The 24,175-nt window shown below is 37.5% G+C and overlaps 1 long non-coding RNA gene across 1 annotated transcript in view; it reads left to right on the top strand.

Annotated features, from left to right (window-relative positions):
- LOC129042694 (uncharacterized) overlaps positions 1-23,920 on the top strand; it is a 171,051-nt gene extending 147,131 nt beyond the window's left edge. Inside the window, exons 3-4 of the long non-coding RNA XR_008504189.1 lie at positions 21,219-21,416; positions 23,713-23,920. This is a non-coding gene — a long non-coding RNA (uncharacterized LOC129042694). The remainder of the gene's footprint in view (positions 1-21,218; positions 21,417-23,712) is intronic.
- Positions 23,921-24,175: the final 255 nt, after the last annotated feature.

The following is a 24,175-nucleotide window of genomic DNA, read 5'->3' as shown; positions in this document are numbered from 1 at the left end:
CTCTTATCTGAAACCCTAAGGGACAGATATGTTTTTGAATTCAGAATTTTTCAGATTTTAGAAAAGTAATATGAAGCAAATACTATTTTACATAACAGCTACAGCAGGGTCAGGGGCACCCCATAATCAAACACTTTGGCAGTTTGCAGCCCAATAGATGAATGATCGTGGTAAGTGGGGGAAAAAAAAAAAAAGAAAATATAAATAGGCTTACATAAATTCAGGCCAGATTTAGTCACTAAGTAATTACAAAAACCTTTCAATTTCCAGAGGCTTTTCGTATTTTGAAATCGTGAATAAGGGATTGTGGATCTGAATTAATATTGAGTGGTAGATAAATTATTGGAATCCAGAAATTTCCAAGCTCCAGGTTAGAATTTTGAGCCAAAATTCTTCCTTTTATAGTTTTGCAAACTGAAAACAGAGAATTTAAGTGGTTTCCTCACAGTCACACAGGTGCTCATGCCAAATAAGGGACGACATCCTTGGCTTTCTGCTGTGGAGCACAATGTTCTGCACTAAACACAAATGTTTTTTTAAAAAAGTACACCCCTAAATGTTAATTCCACGGAATAATGCTTGATGAAATTTTTTAAAAAGAAGAAAAAAGAATTCTGATATTCTTTTTTTGAAATCTGTTTCCCCTCCCCCACCACCCTGAGGCTTTACTCTACTAATGAGCTTCGTGAATCTATGAAAGGGAGATACGTTGTACACCTTTCTTAAATGTATTTTACTGTACATTCCTTATTTTGAGAACTTCTCACAGAGCACAATGGGACATTCTGTTTCACTTTATTCGAAACAACAAGAGTTTTAATGATCATTGCACTGTGTGGATACAGGCAGGGTGGTGATTCCCATCATTATAAGCAACACAAGATACCGTTCTCTCTCTCAGACTGCATTTCTTTCCAAGGAGAGCTGCAGGCTCATCAAGCTTTACGAACTCCATGCTTCTAGATGAGGTTAGCTTGATTGAGAAGGCACTGCAATCCACAGTTAAGGCATCCAGGAATCTCAATGTAGCAATTTTCAAAAATGTAAAGTCCCGACTATTTGTGGATGACATTTCTACAAACGATATTTTTTTTTTCAAAGAATGTGGTTCATGGGTAAACAAAAAAGAAGTGAACCCATTCAAAACTGACTTCATCCAGTCTCCCATCCAATGACTCTAGTAAAGATGCGCAGTTTCCTTATGTGGCAGGATTTCAGTTTCATCACTCTCACCACAAGGTGGTGGGGGGTTGATGCTTACAACATCTGTGGGTAAATCCATGGGTTTGAAATGAAATGAACCTCCTGGTATGTATGCCCTCAAGTTTTCCAAAGAAAACATGGTTTCTTTTAATCTTAAGATATTCCAGAAATGTTGCTCAAGCCCTTAGATATGAGTTGTTCTTCCTGAAATAATACCAGTTCTTTTTGACATGCAATGAGGGTGTACACTATGTGCTTAAAGCATTTTGTTCTACTAAGGTTCTGTTGGGAAAAGTTTGGGTTAGGAATTGGCTGTTACGTTACAACTTTAATAATGCCCTGTATTTCTCTGAAATCTCTAGTTCCCTAAATATTTACTGTTTATGTTTCTTTTATAAGCAACTGGCTTTTCTTCTAAGTTTGTGATATCTGTTATTAAATAAAATATTGACTACTTTGGAAAGAAGGATTGGATGGATAGACTTTACCTATGTTACCAGAAGCATAGTAAGTTGTATTAAAATGGACTCCTGAAAGAAGTACTGCTTACTTGGCTATACATTAGAATCATTCAGAAATCTTTCAAAGTATCTGATGCCCTGGGTAACCCTGAGTAATTATATCAGCATGTCTAGGAACAGGATCCTGGCATCAGCACTTTTTAAAGTGTTTGGGTGATTATGTGTGGCCACAATTGAAAAATACTACCTTAGTCCAAATGGTTCATTTGTCCCATCTGATTCTAATACCTTTCATTAACTCTATCTCAGGGGTTCTAATCTAGTAGCCCATGAGCTGAATCCTCTTTTGTTTGACCAGCACAGAACAAGGTTAAATATGATTGAATTAGAAAGACCGTAGGCAAGCTCTGCACTGCACAGTGGCAGTCTCAACAATCTCTTGTGTTATATCCAGCCACTTCTCACACTGAGGATACCTGTCTGGCTCCTACAGGTATTTGATTTTGTGAGTCCTGAAATATCTGAAGGAGTTCTTTAGTTGAAAAGGATATAAAAACAATAACAAGATTAACTGAAAATGACTAAACATGCTTTAAAGATGAAAATATTTATTGTTTATGGAACCATAGATTATCATTGTCTCCCCATGGCAGAGTTCCCTTCAGAGAAAAGAGGTGTTCCTAGGGTGTTGGGTAAACTGACACCTAAGATTTGGAGACAAGTCTTGGGTGTCAGTTTACTTGTCACCTCCCCTGACATGTGGTCATTGGCAGCAGAATGAGACTGAAACTGAGACCTTCCCTGAGAGGAGTCGATAAGCTCTAACATGGATCCCAGGGAGACACCAAGAGGAAAATAGTAGGATGAGTAATAAGGTTAGTAGTTGAGAGGGTTGAAAGCCAGATTGAGTTCAGATTCAGGAAGTTGCCAAGAGAAGCACTTTGAATCAGGGTGATGAGGGTGGAGTCTTCTGTCTCCCTCTACCTGGAGGTGCCCTGTGATAGTGGCAGGTGTTACAGACTAACCTGGCCTCTCGTCAGGGCTGCCCTTCCATCCCATTTCAGGTATTGCATGTCAGTACACACCACACCAGAGTCAGTAACCTCAAGCATTTCAAAGGTATATTACTCATGCAGGCATAGGTAAGGTGAGGGGAGTCCTTGGGCAAGGGGATCCGCCAGCATGAGGCACTTTGCTGTCTAGGATGAGAGAGGGTCTGGACAGGAGCCCTCTGGTGGGATTTTTGAATAATGCCTGGGGCAGACTAACTTCCAGTGGCCTGTCTCCATGTGGGGTAGACCAAAGGGGCAGGCAGGTTGCTTTGCATGTGTCTTAGGGGGATCGCATAAGTGAGTCAGGTAAGATATACAGAGAAGAAATAATTAGAGACCTTTCAATCTATTAATGCAACCCATTTAATTGAACAGCCATGACATTATACATAAACACTGTGATCCCTGGGCAGAGAGACACAATAAACACACAAATAAATATACATTATATCAAGTGGTAAAGATGGGATTCAAATAGCATGTTATTCACATAGAGCAGTCAAGGAAGGGCTCTCTAATAAGGTGACCTTTGACAGGAGCCCAAATGAGGTGAGAATGAGCTTAAAACTATCTGGGAGATGAGGCAGAGTGTGCCAGGCAGGAAATATTAAGTACAAAGGCTAAGGGTAGTGAGCTGGCTGAAGGGAGGGCAATGAGGCCAGGGAGATTGGAGTGGAGGAAGCCAGGGCAGGCCAGGGAAGACTGAGGTCAGAGAGGGCATTCCTGTGGGTCTAGAATGCTATAGTAGGGAGTTCAGATAGTTTTTCCTTTTGTTTTTATTTAGCATGAGAAGGAAGCCATGGGAAGATTTTGAGCAGTGGAGAAGAACAAGCTGATTTACCACATACAAAGGAGTAACAATTTGTGGTATATGTACACTTATTGCAAAAGGAGTTGTGGAAGGGAGGAATGAATTTGGATCAGAACCATGAGACAAGGCTGTAAGAAGAAGGGAGATCAATTCATTCTGCTTCTCTTCCTGCATAGACCCTGTAAAGAAATACCAATGTTGGAAAATTGTCATGTGTTAATTTACCAAAGATGGGTTTTGTTGCCTGAAAAGTAAAGAAGAAAAATTAAGCACTCCACATAAAAACATTTACTGGGGAAGAGGAAAGATGGACAAACTTGAAGCGCTTCCAGAATGGACACAGTCATTTCGATAGAATGATTGTCCTTGGCAGTTGCAATCAACTGTGTAAATCTGGTTTTGATCATTCTCAAGTGCATCTGTTGTAAAATCTTGAATTTACTTTCAATAGGCTGTATGTGTGTCTTATTGTAACCCTTGAATGAAAGATAGCTATGGTAAAGATAGCTATGTAAGGGTCTGTGGAAGTCCTTACAGTCATCCCACAGTATCCACAGGGGATTGATTCCAGGATGCCCCCAATACCAAATTTTATGGGTACATAAGTCCCTTATATAAAATGGCATAGTATTTGCATAAAACCTATGTGCATCCTCCCATATACTTTAAATCATCTGGAGATTACTTATAATATCTAATACAATACTATGTAAATAGTCATATACTATATTTTTAAAAATTAGTATTACTTTTTATTCTTCTATTATTTTTTCCCCAAACATTTTCAATCCACATTTGATTGAAACTGCCATTGCAGAAGCTTGGATATGGAGGGCCAACTGTATTTATTTTCGGCTGAATCCCTTTGCTGGGAGCATTGGCCATACATCTAGTTTGGGTCCCCTTCCTTTTCATTTCCTTAGTCTATATCTATAACTCCATTTCTTAGGTTGCTCCATTCGTGTCCATGATGAGATTTTTGCAAGACTTTTGTTTTGGAGCTGATGATACATTAATTACAGAGTTTTCTTTCTCTTCATCTGTAGTCACTTAAAAGTTCAATCTTCCCAAATTTCTACCTTATCTAAGTTCTGCAACATACTGGTACTCGCCTAATTATTTGCATCTGAATTGCTGCTGCACAAACCCATACACAGTGAATGCCTTGGGTGTACAACTCTCAGGACTGCAGAGGTCTCAGTGAAATGCCCTGTGCCCATGAATGCCTTCTACAGTTTTTGCTACTTCTGTGGGATAATTTTATTTTAAAAGACATTTTTCAACTTCTATTTTAGATTAAAGGGCATATGGGCAGATTTGTTACCTGTTATATTGTGTGATGCTGAGGTTTGGGGTATGAATGATCCAGTCACTGAGGTACTGAGCATAGTACCCAATAGTTAATTTTTCAACCCTTGCCTCTCTCCATCCTTCCTCTAGTAGTCCCTAGTATCTATTGTTTTTATGTCCATGAGTTATCAAATGTTTAGCTACCATGTTTTCACTTATAAGTGGGAATATTTGGTATTTGGTTTTCTGTTTGCCTAGGATAACAGTCTCCAGCTGCATCCATGTTCCTGCAGAGGACATGCTTTCATTCCTTTTTACAGCTGCATAGTATTCCATGGTGTATGTGTACTGCATTTTCTTTATCCAGTCTGTCATTGATGGGCATTTAGGTTGATTCCATGTCTTTGCTGTTGTGAATAGTGTGGAAATAAACATATGCATGCATGTGTCTTTTCGATAGAATGACTTATTTTCTTTTGGATATATACTTAGTAATGGGATTGCTGGGTGGAATGGTAGTTCTAAGGTTTTTGAGAAATCTCCAAACTGCTTTCCACAGTGGCTGAACTAATATACATTCCCATCATCAGTGGTTAAGCATTCCCTTTTCTCTTCAATTTCACCAGCATCTGTTGTTTTTTGTCTTTATAGTAATAGCCATTCTGACTTGTGCGAGGTGGTATCTCACTGTGGTTTTGATTTGCATTTCTCTAGTGATTAATGATGTTGACCATGTTTTCATATGTTTGTTGGCTGCTTGCATGTCTTTCTTTGAGAGATGTCTGTTCATGTCTTTTGCCCATTTTTTTTAAATGGGGTTGTTTTTTTCTTGTTAATTTGTTTAAGTTCCTTATGAATTCTGGATATTAGACCATTGTCAAATGCATAGTTTGTGAACATTTTCTCCCACTCTGTAGGTTGTCTGTTTACTCTGTTGATAGTTTCTTTTCCTGTGCAGAAGCTCCATAGTTTAATTAGGCCCCTTTGGCAATTTTTGTTTTTGTCTCAATTGATTTTGAGGACTTAGTCATACATTCTTTTCAAGGCTGATGTCCAGAATGTTGTTTCCTAGGATTTCTTCCAGGATTCTTGTAGTTTGAGGTCTTACATTTAAATATTTAATCCATTTTGAGTTTATTTTTGTTTATGGTGAAAAGAATGGGTCCAGTTTCATTCTTCTGCATGTGGCTGTCCAGTTATCCCAGCAGAATTTATTGAATAGGAAGTCGTTTCCCTATTGCTTATTTTGTTGAAGATCAGATGGCTGTAGGTGTGTGGCTTTATTTCTAGTTTCTTTATTCTATTCTGTTACATTGATCTATGTGTCTGATTTTGTACCATGTTGTTTTGATTACCGTAGCCTTGTAGTGTAGTTTGAAGTTGAGTGATGTGATACCACTAGCTTTGCTTTTTGCTTAGACTTGCTTTGGCTATTTAGGCTCTTTTTTGGTTCCATATGAATTTCAGGATAGTTTTTTTCTAGTTCTGCAAAAAATGACATTGGTAGATCTATAGTAATACCATTGAATCTGTAAATCACTTTGGGTAGCATGGCCATGTTAACAATATTGATCCTTCCAATCCAAAAATGTCATGGAATGTTTTTCTGTTTATTTGTGTCATCTGTGATTTCTTTCTGCAATGTTTTGTAGTTCTACTTGTAGAGATCTTTCACCTCCTTGCTTTCATATACTTCTAGGTATTTTTTTTTTTTTGGTGTGTGTTGCTATTGTAAATGGGATTGTATTCTTGATTTAGCTCTCAGCTTGAACATTATTGGTGTATAGAAATGCTGCTAATTTTTAGACACTAATTTTGTATCCTGGAACTTTACTGAAGTCATTTATCAGTTCCAGGAGCCTTTTGGTTGAGTCTTAAGGGTTTTCTAGGTATAGAATTATATAATCAATGAAGGGACATTGTTTTACTTCTTCTTTTCCTATTTGGATATTTTTTATTTCCCTTTCTTGCCTGATTTCTCTGGCTAGGAGTTCCAAAAATCACTTTTTATAATGTGGAAATAATTTATTTTTGTAGATGTCCCAAATACTTCTTGGTTCAAAATGCTTTCATCTTTATTTCTAAAAAATCTCTCCCAATTAAATATCCCTTCTGCCTAGCTTCCAAGTTGGCAGTAAAGCTCCCTCTTTGTGGCTTTACAACTTTATCTTTCAATACTTCCATGGTATGAATCATGTTCATCTGTGAGGTATGATGAGCTCCTCATTGCTGTGGATTTTAGCTAAAACTAAAAATCCACATCAATGCCACTCTTGCTGCAAACATTGGGATCAGCCGTGACTATCCCATAACATCATATTTCTGATTTCGTTCTTTTCCTTTCTCCTACCAATTTAATCTGCAATCACTTCAAGAGAAGTCTGTTTAAAGGATATTCACACTCTGGTAAGGTTCTTTTTGAACTTTTATATAAAATGTAATATGTTGTATATCTAACACATTGTCTTGCATGGAATATACATTCCAGAAACATCTTTCTATTCTCATAAATTCCTCCCATGCTATTCCTCTTTTTCTCCTACAGCCTTAAGTCAGAGCTGCTTTTCATATCAGGTCTGATGCATTAAACCCTTGATTGGTTTTCTGCCTTGCCTTTTCTGGGTCTTACCTCTCTATCAGGACATAAGCTCTTAGAAAGCAGATACTTTCTCTTATTTCAATTTTTTCAATGTCACACACAATGCCCAGCACATAGTAAGTTCTTACTGAGTTTTTATTTTATTTTATTTTTTATTTAAGAAATGGTGCTTGCTCTGATTTATAAGTACTCTAAATCAGAATTTTCCAAAGTAAGGAAAATTCTGTGAAGTTCTTTCTCCAATATTCTCTGCTTAAAACAAACAAGTTTCATGAGCAAATAATTAGGGGAACTATTACAAACTGCACTTCTATCTTGGATATTTGTAGTGGGCTTTAGATATCAAAAGCTATAGAAAAAAAAACCTGCTTAACTTTGTTAACTCTTATTTCCCAAACATGTTTGACTATAGATTTTATTTTTAAAAACAGCATATATTGCTCTCTTTTGGAATTATTAATAGTATTTTCTGTGCCACAGTTTAGGAAATGTTATTCTAAATTTTCTGTCTACAAAACAGCTAGGGAATGAATATTGTCAGTTATTGAGTCAATTCACTTATTAATTAAACTAAGTAATTCAGGGTTCTCTTTAGCTCTTGCCCTCCAGTTTCTAGCTAATAAAGTATGCATACAAAGGACTTGCAGCAATAGTGGTCAAAGTGTTATTTTAATTAATGGCTAGGCAGTGCCAAAATACTTCCAAATTTATGACTGTATTAAGCTCTGTTGAAGAATGTGGATGATAGTATAGGATATCCTATTCTTTTTCCTTACTGAATTGCAGAAAACCAGGCCCATGAATGTCACAGATATAGACACCACAGTCCTGTGCTTTTACTACCTGGATTCTGGAAGTATTATCACCTCTGGACTTCCTAAAGATCTAAGGAGTCATGTAGAACCAAAGACAGGGGTTGGGAGTTGCTTTGCACTTGAGTTAGAGAAACTTTGCTCACCAGTGTCAAGGTGGTTAGACTCTCAGAATTCACATCGATTGCTCCTGTTATACAGAAGAGATGGAAAAATAGATAGATAGAGAAACCAAAAAGTTTATCTGAGTATACTTTCATTTGTAACAAAATAGCAGCATAAGAAAATAAGGGTTTCCTTCTTTCAGTACTTTCCAACAATTTGTATTTTTAGCCATTTGGGCTGAGTATCTGTCCACTTGGGGAAAGGGCCTGCACTGAATCATTGCAGTTGCAGTCTTATTTTTATTGGGGTTGTTTACCTCATATATACCTTTGGTCTTCTATGGCCATTGGAAAGTTTAGCTTTTGCCCCCAAGAAGGTACTAAAATGCATTATACAGAATATTAATTAGATTTGGCCTCTTTCCATAATCCCATATTTCTTGGAGGCTTTGTTCATTTATTACTGTATTTTTTTAAATTTTTGTCAGAATGAGTTATTTTGGAGAGTCAGTCTTTAAGTTCTGAGACCCTTTCCTTAGCTTGGTTGATTCTGCGGCCGACACTTGTGATTGTATTTTGAAATTCTTGAAGTAAGTTTTTCAGCTCTGTTTGATCAGTTTGGTTCTTTCTTAAAATGGCCTCTTTGACTTTCGTCTCCTGTATCATTTTATTGTATTTCTTAGAATCCTTAGATTGGGTTTCAACTGTCTCCTGAATCTCAGTTATCTTCCTACCTTTCACATTCTGAATTCTATTTCTTTTATTTCCATCATTTCAGCCTGTTAAGAACCATTGCTGGGGACCTAGTGTGGTTGTTTGCAGGTAAGAAGGTACTTTGGAGTTACCATAACCTCTGAAGATTGAACCAGGAAGAAACTGAATCCCTGAACAGACCAATAACGAGCTCCAAAATTGAATCAGTAATAAAAAGCCTACCAAAAAGAAAAAGCCCGGGACCTGATGAATTCAGCTAAATTCTGCCAGATGTATAGAGAAGAGCTAATACCATTCCTACTGAGACTATTCCGAAAAAAAAAAAAAAATAGGGAGGAAAGACTACCTCTTAACTCATTCTATGAGACTGGTATCATCCTGATACCAAAAACTTGGCAGAAACACAACAAAAAATATATCTTCAAGCCAATATCCTCGATGAACATAGACACAAAAATTCTCAACAAAATACTAGCAAACTGAATCCAGCAGCATTATCGAAATGCTAATCCACCATGATAAAGTAGGCTTTATCTCCAGGATGCAAGATTGGTTCGACATATGCAAATCAACAAATGTGATTCATCACATAAACAGTACTAAAAACAAAAACCACATGATCATCTTAATAGATGCAGAAAAGGCTTTCAATAAAATTCAACATTCCTTCGTAGTAAAAACCCTGAACAAACTTGGCAATGAAGGATCATACTTTAAAATAATAAGAGCCATCTATGACAAACCCACAGCCAACATCGTACTGAATGGGAAAAAGCTGGAAGTATTCTTCTTGAAAACCAGAGCAAGACAAGGATGCTCTCTCTTACCACTTCTATTCAACAACTACTGGAAGTTCTAGACAGAGCAATCAAGCAAAAGAAAGAAAGAAAAACCATCAAAATAAGAAGAGGGAAGTCAAACTATCTGTTTGCAGATTACATGATCCTATATATAGAAAACCCCCATAGTATTGGCCCAAAAGCTCCTTGTTCTGATAAATAACTTCAGCAAAGTCTCATGATACAAAATCAAGGTACAAAAATCAGTAGAATTCCTATACACCAATGACATCCAAGCTTAGAGCCAAATCAAGAATACAATCTCATTCACAACTGCCACATAAAGAATAAAATACCTAAGAATACATCTAACCAGAGAGGTGAAAGAGCACTACAGCAACAATTACAAAACACTGCTGAAAGAAATCAGAGATGACACAAACAAATGGAAAAACATTTCATGATCATGGATGGGAAGAATCAATATTGTTAAAATGGCCATACTGCCCAAAGCAATTTGCTGATTCAATGCTATTGCTACCAAAATACCAGTGACATTCTTCACAGAATTAGGAAAAAATACTTAAAAATTTATATGGAACCAAATAAAAGCTCACATAGCCAAGGCAACCCTAAGCAAAAACAACAAAGCTGGAGGCATCACATTACTGAACTTCACACAATGCTACAGGGCTTCAGTAACCCAAACAGCAAGGTACTGGTACAAAAACAGATACATAGACCAATGGAACAGAATAGAAAGCTCAGATTGCACATCTACAATCATATAATCTTCAACTAAGTTGACAAAAACAAGCATTGGGTAAAGGACCCCATATTCAATAAATAGTGCTGGGATAACTGGCTAGCCATATGCAGACGATTGAAACTGGACCCCTTCCTTATACTATATACAAAAATAAACCCAAGATGAGTGAAAGACTTACATGTAAAACCTAAAACTATAGAAACCCTGGAAGATAACCTAGGAAATACCATTCTGGACATAGGACTTGGCAAAGATTTTATGACAAAGATGTGAAAAACAATTGCAACAAAAACAAAAATTGACAAATGGGAACTAATTAAACTGAAAGGTTTCTGCAGAGCAAAAGAAACTAGATATTTTCTCCCATTCTGTAGCTTGTCTGTTTACTCAACAGAGTAAATACAGAGTAAACAGACAAGCTACAGAATGGGAGAAAATATTTGCAAACTATGCATCTGACAAAGGTCTAATATCCAGAATCTATAAGAAACTTAAGCAAACCAACAAGCAAGAAACAAACAACCCCATTCAAAAGTGGTAAAGGACATGAACAGGCACTTTTCAAATGAAGACATACATGCAGACAACAAGCATATGCAAAAATGCTCAACATGACTAATTATTAGAGAAATGCAAATCAAAACCACAATAACATATCATCTCACACCAGTCAGAATGGCTATTATTAGAAAGTCAAACAATAACAGATGCTGGAGAGGTTGCAGAGAAAAGTGAATGCTTATACACTGCTGGTGGGAATGTAAAAATTAGTTCAGCCACTGTGGAAAAGAGTTTGGTGATTTCTCAGAGAACTCAAAGCAGAATTACCATTCGACCTAGCAGTCCTGTTATTGGGTATGTACCTAAAGGCATATAAATTGTTCTACCATAAAGACTCATGCGTGCATAGGTTCATTGCAGCACTATTCACAATAGGAAAGACATGGAATCAACCTAAACGCACATCAATGGTAGAGCGCATAAAGAAAATGTGGCACATATGCACCATGGAATACTACACAGTCATAAAAACGAATGAGATCATATTATTTGTGGCAACATGGATGGAGCTGGAGGCATTATCCTAAGCAAACTAACACTGGAACAGAAAACCAAATACCACATATTCTCACTTGTAAGTGGGAGCTAAATGATGAGAACTCACAGACACAAAGGAGAACAACAGACACTGGGGCCTATTTGAGAGCGGAAAGAGGGAGTAGGGTGAGGATCAAAAAAACTACCTATTTGGTACTATGCTTATTACATAGGTGGCAAAATAATCTGAACACTAAACCCCTGTGACATTCAACTTACCTATACAATGAACCTGCATATATACCACTAAATCTAAAATAAAAGAACAAAAAGAATGTTAATTAAACTAACTTTAGGCTCACCCTGTACCTCACAGAAAAAAATTTCCTATTTACTCTTCTATTTAACATATACCTAGTCATGTTGTCTGGTGTAGCTTACTATAAAATACTGTACAAGTATATTGTGCATGTGCAAAAGATGGCATAAAAATCCCCCTATATAATTCACTCTTAACAATATAAAAGTGTTATGGTGAACAAAATAAATGATATTCTAATTATTGTCTTCCCAGAAAGAAATAGAAATGAAATATCCTGAAAACATCCAGAAAAGATAGAATATTTTTCCTCTTTAATTACATATTCTACTCAGTGTACACTCAGAGGGAATAATGATTCTCAAAACTGGTAGGGTTTCAGGATATTTTCTGAGATATATTTACTAGTAATCAGACTCACTTGCCCTCAATGATTCTAATCTTTCCTTCATTCTTTCTGTCTCTTTGATTAGAAGGATAGGAATTTCTTCAGATTATTGTACCCTTCAGCCAAGTAGGAGATAGAAGGTCTGCTACCATGAAGACAGTTTACTTTCAGACAGAATGTGGAGGGTTCATCTTGACTAAACCAAAAGGACCTGCGTTGTATCCTTTTCAATTACTTCTGCTCAATAAACTGCTCAATAAGCTCCTTCATTCAATAAACATACATTGAGTTTCTATCATGAATTAACTATGTGATAAAGAGCAGGGATGTGCTATCTGTCCCTGTGGTGCTTACAGTAACAGTGGATTTTGTAGAATACACAAACAATGATTATTTGCAGCTATGGGTGATACACTTTCAGAGAGGCATAGAGAAGTTGGGTGTGTCAAAAGAGGAACAAGCATAATGATTATGACTCTGCCAATCATATCAAATGGATAACAGTGGGAAGAACCAGGTATATTGCATCTGAAGGTTAAGTAGGCATCTGCCCTTCAATGTCACTATGTGAAGAAAGCATAAGCTCATTATAAGTGGTCCTAGGGGACAAAACTAATCACAGTGGGGAGAAGTAACAAGGAGGCAGTTTAACAAAGGGAGAAGCTAAGTTGTGCAGGCACAGAGTGGACTGTCCTACTGATTGTGGAACTTCCAGTCTTCAGAAGTGCTCAAACAGTTGCTGCTTAAATTTTTGACAATGCTATAGAAAAGATGCTGAATAAATAAGGAGATTGAGCTAAATAACATCAAAGTTCTTCAAGCTCTTAAGATTTAACATCTATAGATGTTAAGGGCCTGAAGAGCACATCTTAACACCTGTTATGATCTGTGTCAGTTCAGATCTTCTGGGAAATAGACACCAACATAGAGTTAGAAACACCTGTGAAGGATAAAGGGGAGAAGCAGCCAGAGTTGTTGGAGAGAGCCTCTGACTGTGAGGCAGGTCTGACTCCTGTGAGGGGAGAGAGGAAAGGAAGGGAGATTGAGTAGAAAGATTCTCATGCTGCAAGGTGCCTTTGAGAAAGTCTCAGCCAGGCTGATGGCAAGCTCCAGAGAAAAGATCACCTGCTAGAGGAGTCCCACATTGGGTGGGAATGGCTTGGCTATGGTACCCCTGCTGTACTTGGTCACTGGTTGGGAGCAGCTCAATGACAGCATGTCCTCAGCATGAACACCACAGTGGATCAGAAAGCACAGTAGTTAGACACTGTCCACTCACTCCAGTCCTCGTACCAGGTTCTCCCTTGAAGGAGGAGCTGAAGAGCACACTCCTATGACTGTCATGTGATCTCTAGTGCCCAGCAGAGCATCTCACATATGGCAGATATCTAGTAAAGGCTTGGTATGAATGAAGGCATTAATGTATTTGCATTTTAATGTCTTAGCCAAAGAGCTGCTCAGTAGTGAATTTTAATTATTGTATAACGAGTCTCATTATCTGGAGCTGAATGTAGTTAGGCACATTGTGGACCCCAAGGAAGCCTGGCGCTCTGTATTCTAACTTGGGTCCTGAAATGGACAGGGTGAGGAGGAATAGGAGGAGTTGCTCACAGCTAAACTGTCTGACCTACCCTGAATTTCACATATATTAAGAGCAAGGACCAAGAAGGAACAAGCTGTAGGAAGACATCCCAGTCCTGTAAGGAGATGTAGTCCTGGATAGTTTGTTTTCACTCCCAGCTATGTTTCACTCTGCCATTCCATTTCTGGATATATCTAATTAAAAAAAATTATGTCTCTTTTTTCCCTGGATATTGACTTCTTTGGTCTTGCCTTTGGAACTCCTCCCTTTCCTTCCCCGCTCTGTCCTCCCTGCCCCCCATCCACCCTTTATTTAAAGCTTCAAGTAACTATCTTCCTGATCAAGTCTGAAACTGTCTCCAGTACAGACCTACTTGGCTGGGGTCCAACCATTTTTAATGAGAAGATAGACATATGTCCACTGTTTCTGTGATTAAATGGATGTTTTTATGAAATCCATTGCAAATCAATTTTTAGCCGGATCAAGCTCTGGTAGACTTTGTTTTTTATGTTGACTTTATTCTCCTTTCTTCTCCATCATAAAATGTTGGTTTGATTTCAGGTCTCATGCCTGAGGAGAAGCCAACCCTTGCCCAGCTTTATAGATGAATCTGAGTGATCTTAGGATAATCTTATCTTCCATTTCCAATGATTGGTTCAGGAATATAGGGCTAAGCCAATTATCACATGACATTCCTTGGGTTGCCCGAATACATTCCTTGGGATGCATTTAGAATGGACCCATAACCCCATTCAAGCCAGTGAGTCTTATGAGAAAGGTAGCTGGAATTTTCAAGATGTTTATTTGCTTTTAAAGGAGGCGTTAAAGGAAGAAATGATCTTCCTTTACATGGATGTTGTCAGAATGTGAGGTCTGGAACAGCTGAGGACATTTTATCAGCTTGACAATAAAGACTACACACAGAAGTTGGCAGAGCCTTTGTGTTAAGTTTGCAAAACAAGTCATCTAGCTTTGGGACTTCCAGTTCTGTGAGCTAATGCTTTTGCAGGATGTTTATGCCAGTTTGAATTGGATTTTCTGTTACTTAAAGGTCAAAGACCTTTTCACTTATGTACAGCTTAATATTATTAAATCACAAATAGAAGGCTGTGGTCCCTTGAAGTCCTAGAAAAAAATATGTCTATATCCCACTGTCTCTCTCAAGCACACACACACATGCACACACACACACATATGTGCAAACACACACACATGTGCACACACACACACATACACACAAGTGTATGTATATATGTATGTATGTATGTCTATCTATCTATCTATCTATCTATCTATCTATCTATCTATCATCTATCTATCATCTACCTGTCTCTCTATCTAGATACATTCTAAGATTGGGAAGAGCGTCAAGGAGAAGCATACAAACTTGGGGCCTAAGGAAATGTAGAAATACCTGAAACTTAGAAGAAGGGACATTTGTTATCTTTAGCACCAACAAGTGATTGGGTAAATGATAATGAATGAATTTCCAGAATTCTATCACTATATGTTTAATAAGTCATAAAAAATGGCAGAAAAAGTATTTTCATTGAAAAACCATCTTCTTTGTTCTGGTGAGGAGCTATCTTTTTTTTTTTTTTTTTGAGGAGTAATCCTTTTATTTATTTATTTATTTTATTTTATTTTATTTTTATTATTATTATACTTTAAGTTTTAGGGTACATGTGCACAACGTGCAGGTTAGTTACATATGTATACGTGTGCCATGCTGGTGTGCTGCACCCATTAACTCGTCTTTTAGCATTAGGTATATCTCCTAATGCTATCCCTCCCCCCTCCCCCCACCCCACAGCAGTCCCCAGAGTGAGATGTTCCCCTTCCTGTGTCCATGTGTTCTCATTGTTCAATTCCCATCTACGAGTGAGAACATGCGGTGTTTGGTTTTTTGTCCTTGCGATAGTTTACTGAGAATGATGATATCCAATTTCATCCATGTCTCTACAAAGGACACGAACTCATCATTTTTTATGGCTGCTTAGTATTCCATGGTGTATATGTGCCACATTTTCTTAATCAAGTCTATCATTGTTAGACATTTGGGTTGGTTCCAAGTCTTTGCTATTGTGAATAGTGCCGCAATAAACATATGCTTGCATGCGTCTTTATAGCAGCATGATTTATAGTCCTTTGGGTATATACCCAGTAATGGGATGGCTGGGTCAAATGGTATTTCTAGTTCTAGATCCCTGAGGAATCGCCACACTGAATTCCACAATTGTTGAACTAGTTTACAGTCCCACCAACAGTGTAAAAGTGTTTCTATTTCTCCACATCCTCCCTAGCACCTGTTGTTTCCTGACTTTTTAATGATCACCATTCTAACTGGTGTGAGATGGTATCTCATTGTGGTTTTGATTTGCATTTCTCTGATGGCCGGTGATGATGAGCATTTTTTCATGTGTTTTTTGGCTGCATAAATGTCTTCTTTTGAGAAGTGTCTGTTCATATCCTTCGCCCACTTTTTGATGGGGTTGTTTGTTTTTTTCTTGTAAATTTGTTGGAGTTCATTATAGATTCTGGATATTAGCCCTTTGTCAGATGAGTAGGTTGTGAACATTTTCTCCCATTTTGTAGGTTGCCTGTTCACTCTGATGGTAGTTTCTTTTGCTGTGCAGAAGCTCTTTAGTTTAATGAGATCCCATTTGTCAATTTTGGCTTTTGTTGCCATTGCTTTTGGTGTTTTAGACATGAAGTCCTTGCCCATGCCTATGTCCTGAATGGTATTGCCTAGGTTTTCTTCTAGGGTTTTTATGGTTTTAGGTCTAACATGTAAGTATTTAATCTATCTTGAATTAATTTTTGTATAAGGTGTAAGGAAGGGATCCAGTTTCAGCTTTCTACACATGGCTAGCCAGTTTTCCCAGCACCATTTATTAAATAGGGAATCCTTTCCCCATTGCTTGTTTTTCTCAGGTTTGTCAAAGGTCAGATAGTTGTAGATATGCAGCATTATTTCTGAGGGCTCTGTTCTGTTCCATTGATCTATATCTCTGTTTTGGTACCAGTACCATGCTGTTTTGGTGGAAAATCTAGAAGAAATGGATAAATTCCTCAACACATACACTCTCCCAAGACTAAACCAGGAAGAAGTTGAATCTCTGAATAGACCAATAACAGGATCTGAAATTGTGGCAATAATCAATAGCTTACCAACCAAAAAGAGTCCAGGACCAGATGGATTCACAGCCGAATTCTACCAGAGGTACAAGGAGGAACTGGTACCATTCCTTCTGAAACTATTCCAATCAATAGAAAAAGAGGGAATCCTCCCTAACTCGTTTCATGAGGCCAGCATCATCCTGATACCAAAGCTGGGCAGAGACACAACCAAAAAAGAGAATTTTAGACCAATATCCTTGATGAACATTGATGCAAAAATCCTCAGTAAAATACTGGCAAACCGAATCCAGCAGCACATCAAAAAGCTTACTCACCATGATCAAGTGGGCTTCATCCCTGGGATGCAAGGCTGGTTCAATATACGCAAATCGATAAATGTAATCCAGCATATAAACAGAACCAAAGACAAAAACCACATGATTATCTCAATAGATGCAGAAAAGGCCTTTGACAAAATTCAACAACCCTTCATGCTAAAAACTCTCAATAAATTAGGTATTGATGGGACGTATCTCAAAATAATAAGAGCTATCTATGACAAACCCACAGCCAATATCATACTGAATGGGCAAAAACTGGAAGCATTCCCTTTGAAAACTGGCACAAGACAGGGATGCCCTCTCTCACCACTCCTATTCAACATAGTGTTGGAAGTTCTGGCCAGGGCAATTAGGCAGGACAAGGAAATAAAGGGTATTCAATTAGGAAAAGAGGAAGTCAAATTGTCCCTGTTTGCAGACAACATGATTGTATATCTAGAAAACCCCATTGTCTCAGCCCAAAATCTCCTTAAGCTGATAAGCAACTTCAGCAGTCTCAGGATACAAAATCAATGTACAAAAATCACAAGCATTCTTATACACCATTAACAGACAAGCAGAGAGCCAAATCATGAGTGAACTCCCATTCACAATTGCTTCAAAGAGAATAAAATACCTAGGAATCCAACTTGCAAGGGACGTGAAGGACCTCTTCAAGGAGAACTACAAACCACTGCTCAAGGAAATAAAAGAGGATACAAACAAATGGAAGAACATTCCATGCTCATGGGTAGGAAGAATCAATATCGTGAAAATGGCCATACTGCCCAAGGTAATTTATAGATTCAATGCCATCCCCATCAAGCTACCAATGACTTTCTTCACAGAATTGGAAAAAACTACTTTAAAGTTCATATGGAACCAAAAAAGAGCCCGCATCGCCAAGTCAATCCTAAGCCAAAAGAACAAAGCTGGAGGCATCACGCTACCTGACTTCAAACTGTACTATGAGGAGCTATCTTTTCTACTAGGAAGATCATCTAGTTACAGCTTTGCTTACTTCGTTCTGCTTCCAAGGAAGCCTTTCAATCATTTCAACCCCTACCCTGGCTGTGGCTGACAAGGAAAAAATTGAAAATGGGACAATATCTTGCAGAAAATAATTAGCAAAAGTTAAGAATACCATGGTGCTGTACAGCAGCTGCTGTTGATAAGGCATATAACAGTCAGTGCTGATCATCTAGTGACAGGAAACTGGGCAGAGAGGTGATGGCAAACTCTAATATTAGGTTGGTGCAAAAGCAATTGTGCAATTACTTTGATAGTTCAGCTTTGAAAATGGCACGCCTTCTTCTGTCCCTGTTGTATTGACTCATATAGAGTTGCTCTTTTAAAAACACCAGTGGGGGACTGTGTGGATACAGTCATGTATACATAAAAATTTAAAGGAGAAACTTAATATTCATTTTTTGTTGTGGAAGGGATCCCTAAGAAGCAATTTCCCTATGATAACTCCTGCTTTTATATTGCTGAGGAAAATGGTCAGTGGTCACTCTTTGAAAAAGGACTGTGTAAAGGAATCCTCATCTTCTTATTCTGATTGTGCTTTATAGCTTACACAAGTTTAGAGTATCATGTCACAAAGCAATGTATGTAACCAACTTTAGGGAGTGAAATCAACTAGAAGAATTTGGGGAAGAAAACAGAGCTATGAGCAGTAATAGAACTCAGGATAAGCCTAAGTTCCATTGCTGCTCCAGTATCCTCCAGTACTAGATTTTTCATCTCTATTTGGCAAAAGAATTGGGAGCTGCAGGTTATTGCTATGGATATCAATTATTATATATATATATATATAATCTAATGTAACTGAAAATGTTTTGTAACATTATATATAAAACTAGGAAATTTTAATTATTGCTTGAACATGCAATTACTGAGTACATTTTGAAGAATGACTACATCCAGAGGGTTGCTAGGTGCCAGAGATATAAAACACTACAAGACAAATTTCTACCTTCTATTGCCTAATAATCTGGTTAGGAGTATTACATAATAGCATTTGTAAAATAATGAGTAAGTAAGGGAAGGGAAATAACAGAGCTTGGGGAAACAGATTAAAACAATATAATAAATATGATTTGATTGTAGTGGTTTTAAAAATTCCACAATTAGTTTCTATGCTCTATTTGTTATGCTATAAAATGTGTTTACAATAAAGGAATTTTGTTGTAGATGGTCTACAAATATGGTTGTCATCAATCTCTTCTCTATCTGTGTGTATGTTCTTCTTCTTACCTTAAGAGGTGGGACCTAGTTTCTCCCTTTGAATCTGGGCTTGTTTTTCTTTTTACCTGACAATGTCTTGCTCCAAGCTCAAACTCCTGGGGTCAAATGATCCTCCTGCCTCAGCCTCCAGAGTAGCTAGGACTATAGGTGTGTGTCACTATGCTTGGCTATTTTGTTTAAATTTATTTTTTGTAGGGACAGGGTCTTCCTATGTTGTCCAGGCTTGTCTGGAACTCCTGGACTCAAGCAATCCTCCTACTTTGGCCTCCTAGTGTTGGGCTTACAGGTGTGAGCCACTGTTCCAGGCCTGTGCTGGTTTTAGTGACTTTGTTGAGCAATCAAGTGAGAAGGAATTAATACTTGAATTTCTAAGTCCAAAGTCATAAGCATCCTTGCAGCTTCTGCCTATCTGAGGCCATTCAACTGACAAAACCATGAGAGATAGTCATATATTTTTAAGTTACTAAGTTATGAGACATTTATTATGTATTCATTGTTAGCCACAACAGAAACTATACTGAAAGCAGGATACTGCTGTAACAGAAATCTAAGTCATATGGGCATTAGCTTTGGAACCAGGTGGCTGGAAGAAGCTTGGAGAGCCTTGAGGAACCCATAAGTGAAGGTTTCAAGACAGCAAAGAACTTGTTATTAGAAAATTGAGAAGAAAGGACTGTGTTATGGTGTGGCAGAAAGTGTCACAACACTGTCCTCTAAAGTAACATGGAAAATAGAAACATACCTAATGAACTGGCGAATTTTGTTAAGGTGATTTTCAGGCAGACTATTCAAGGCATTGCTGGTTGCTTTCAGGCACATATGATAAGGTAAAGCTAGAGAGAAATGGACTAATAAAAGGAACTGTTTAGTTTTCAAGTAGAATTTAGGGGAAGTGTAAATGAACCATGGCTTTATGGGTTTTAAAATACAACCGCTTCTATTCCCAGCCTTTTCACAGAGTAAAAGGTTCTTAAAATAAGAGAAGACTTGAAAGCAAAGATTAACTTAAGGGCATAGTTGCAAGATCTTTTACTGAGACTTCAGAAAGTTTTAAGGGCATGCCTCAGAGACCCTCTTCAATTAGATACATCATAAAGGACATTGACCCTCAACAACCTAGTTCTCAACCCAGGTCAGAGAGGGTAAAGTTTCAAAGAGATTTGTGGGTATAACTTTTGTCTGTTGAAATAAATTACAGGATTCATAGGAGATCCACTCACTTTGTAAGAGAACCATATTGTTGAAGTTCTATCAGATTGAACTTAAAAGGACAATGACAATTCAAAATGAAAAGAGCTCTCAGGGCTCCAAACTTTTCTTGGATAAGAAAGCTGTAAAACCTATTCAACTGAAAACACAAGGCATTTGTTTAAAAAAAGGAAGGATGACAGAGTAAAAGGTCAAGAATCACAAAGTCCCAGGCAGCAGGACTGCATCATCATCAAAGAAATGGTGATATATGCCTAGCTGGATTTCAGAATTACTATGAAGCAGTGACTTCTATGTGCTTTCAACTCCCCTCCCACCACTGAATTTGAATGAATGTGTTTATTGTATTTATCTTATCACCATTAGATAGATATGTAGGAAATAATTTGTATCTTTAGTTCACAGAGTTTGAGAGGAACTGTATTCAAGTTGCTGAAACCAAGAAGCTACACTCATGAGTCTCACCTAAACTCAAATCTGATTTAAATGACATCATCCTGGACTTTGAGTTGATGAAACCTTGGAGGTCTTGGGAGTAAAGTAAGTGTGATTTGCATATGATGGATATGAATTGTAATGGCCAGAGCATGGCTGTGGTAGGTAACGTCTAGAGATGGCCACCATTATTTTTTTTTCTCCTCTATCCGCACATACTACTTCTACTGTACTCTTGAAACTGGGATGAAATTAGCAACTTTGTTAACCAATATAATGCCACAGAAGTGACTTTTGCAACTTCTGAGGTTAGATCTTAAGAAGTCTTGTATCTTCTTTCTGGATCACTTGGAATGCTTGCTACAGGAACCAAGCCACTGTTCTATGAGAAGTGCAAGTCACATGGAGAAACCATGTTTTGGCAAGCTAGTCTGCATCTTCAGGTGAGCTGTCAGCCAATAACCAGCCTTAATTTCCAGTTAAGTGAATGGCTGGATGTCTAACTCAGTTAAGACTTCTGATTATTGCAGCCTCAGGTTACCCCTGACTGCAACTGCACAAGTGGTCCAGATGAGATCACTCTCACAACTATGGGAGACAATAATGCTATTTTGTGTTAATCACTAAGTATTAGTTTAATACACAAAACAGATATTAAGATTAAGATATTTATGTCTCCAGATAATAGACCCCGGAGCTTCCTTATGTCTATTCCCTTTTAAAGTCCTTTTTTTTCCCTAAACTCACAGCTAGAATAATTATGCCAGAGCAAGGCAACTTGGGTAGCAGCATTTGGCTTCTGATGATTCTTTCCTCAGTGGATGCAGGATGCTGTCATCTTAGGAACTTGAAAAAGAAAGCGTACTGTTTCTTGAACTTTAATTAGTCATGCTAATTATAATAAAATTTTTGCTGGAATAAAAAAGGGCTGCGTGTCTGAAGTAAGCAAAAAAAAAAAAAAAAATCCATGTATGCACAGTAGTTGTAGTGATCTGCCCCAGTTAGTTGTAACCATTAAATAACTGCTAGGAAAAATACATGGCCTTGGAAAGTGTTGTTTCCTTGGCAGTAGTGGAGGAGTAGGAACAGATTTGTATAAACACATTTTTGTTACAAGCTAGAGGCAATTTTAGAGTGTGATGGATAAGAATGACATTAGATAAAGCATATTGTATTGTAGTGGGAATAGCTCATTAACAAGCAGTTAACTTTGTGTGTGTCTACACTCATATTTGTCACGTTCACTGCTGTGTCCTCAGCAACTAAAACAGTAACTGGCACTTTAGAGAGACACAATAATTATACGATGAATTAATAAATTCCATTTGTTTTGTTTAATGAAGTCTTTTGATTTAATATTCAGCTGTACTTAGATCAGTAGGTCTAAAATAACTCAAATTTTCTTTGAAAATAAATACATTTCTTCTGGTGTGAATGTAGTCCTCTTAATGGTCTATATGTGAATTATTGAGTTCAATTTTAAAAATTGACTCTTGTTTTCCTTCAATATGCTTCTAGTACCTGTTCTTTACCTCTTTCATCCCCGAGACTAATGATGAATTTTTGTTTGTTCAGGTAACAGAAACACAGTTTCTTAATATTAATAACAGATTTCCAGTATGTATTATGTGTCAGCCACTGTACTTAGCTTAACTAAGCTCCATGATAACTTTTGATGTGCAGACTATTATTATCCTACTTGTAGAGATGAGAAAAAAAAACTATAGAGGAGTGAGTCTTTGCTTGAGATTATAGTGATTTTGAGAGGTGGCGCCAAAATAAGAGTCCAGAATAAGTGGCAAAACCCAAGGGGCACTTATTTCCTATTTCCTGATTTTTAAAGTTGCTAGGGCCTAACTATGAATCTTTGTATTGGATAACTATTTTGGGGGTTAGGGGAGTGATAATTATTTATGGTTCTGACTGCTCATTTTGTGTTTGGAACAAATTAATAAAAAGATACAAGAGTCACAGAGATAGAGATTTATAAATGTTAGCTCTATAATTGGTAAAACTGAATTGTAGAATGCTCCTTGGATTCACCAAGAAGATGGAGCCTTCCATTGTTACCTCCTTAATTCTAGACATAGAGTTAACCCAGTAGAAGGAGTTGAGTTCTGCAGAGAAGACAAGCAGAAACAGCACCTTAAATTTAGTACAGAAACTCCAATATTGTAATCACAGAAATAAAGTGCTCAGTAGATGAGCCCTAACCCATGAGTTCTTACATTCCAGTGTAAAGTCCAGAACCAAATTCATTAGTTCCATGAATAGGTAGATTTCACAACAGAAGGGAAAAGGCTGCTGAGCTAGACATGTTCATATTTGTCTGCCAGGCTCACCAATCAGGTTTTTAGTTGGCCCTCTTCCCTTGGGTAGGAGAGAGCAAGGTATTATATATGTGAACAGAAGCTTTTTGTCTGTTACATTTTCAGAGGATGAAAACTCCCATTTTAGGGAACCAAGACTGAATTCCATGATTTACATGGATGTTTGGAAGGTGTCTGCAACTTAATCTGTGTTCGTTTCTGAGATGTTGGGCAACTCCTTCTTGGAAGATGTGGTAATGGTCTCTTTGAAAAGAAAATAATCATCTGAGTTTTGGCCAAAATAGTTGATCAGATTACCTATGAAAATGACTCTTACCCAACTACAAGAATGTTATGATGTAGAAACTGTAAATATATGAGTAATTAACTATAGAACACTCCATTCCCATGTGAAAATCTTTACTCTTTTAAGATACTGAAATTTTGTGCGTGTCTCATAATTTTCTGTATATGGTCAATGAATTTTGCCTTAGCCGTAAGTGGTCTGTCTGAATTCTTCTCTATTATTTGTGGATTTTCTTCCTGATGTACCAAGCCTAGTCTGTTTGTTTTTTCCTAAGAGAAAAGCAGATGATTCAACTATGTATTTC

Source organism: Pongo pygmaeus, chromosome 7 (assembly GCF_028885625.2).
Source record: "Pongo pygmaeus isolate AG05252 chromosome 7, NHGRI_mPonPyg2-v2.0_pri, whole genome shotgun sequence".
Lineage (NCBI taxonomy): Eukaryota > Metazoa > Chordata > Mammalia > Primates > Hominidae > Pongo > Pongo pygmaeus.
Note: the sequence above shows the minus strand (reverse complement) of the source record. Positions and strands in the feature narration are given on the sequence as shown.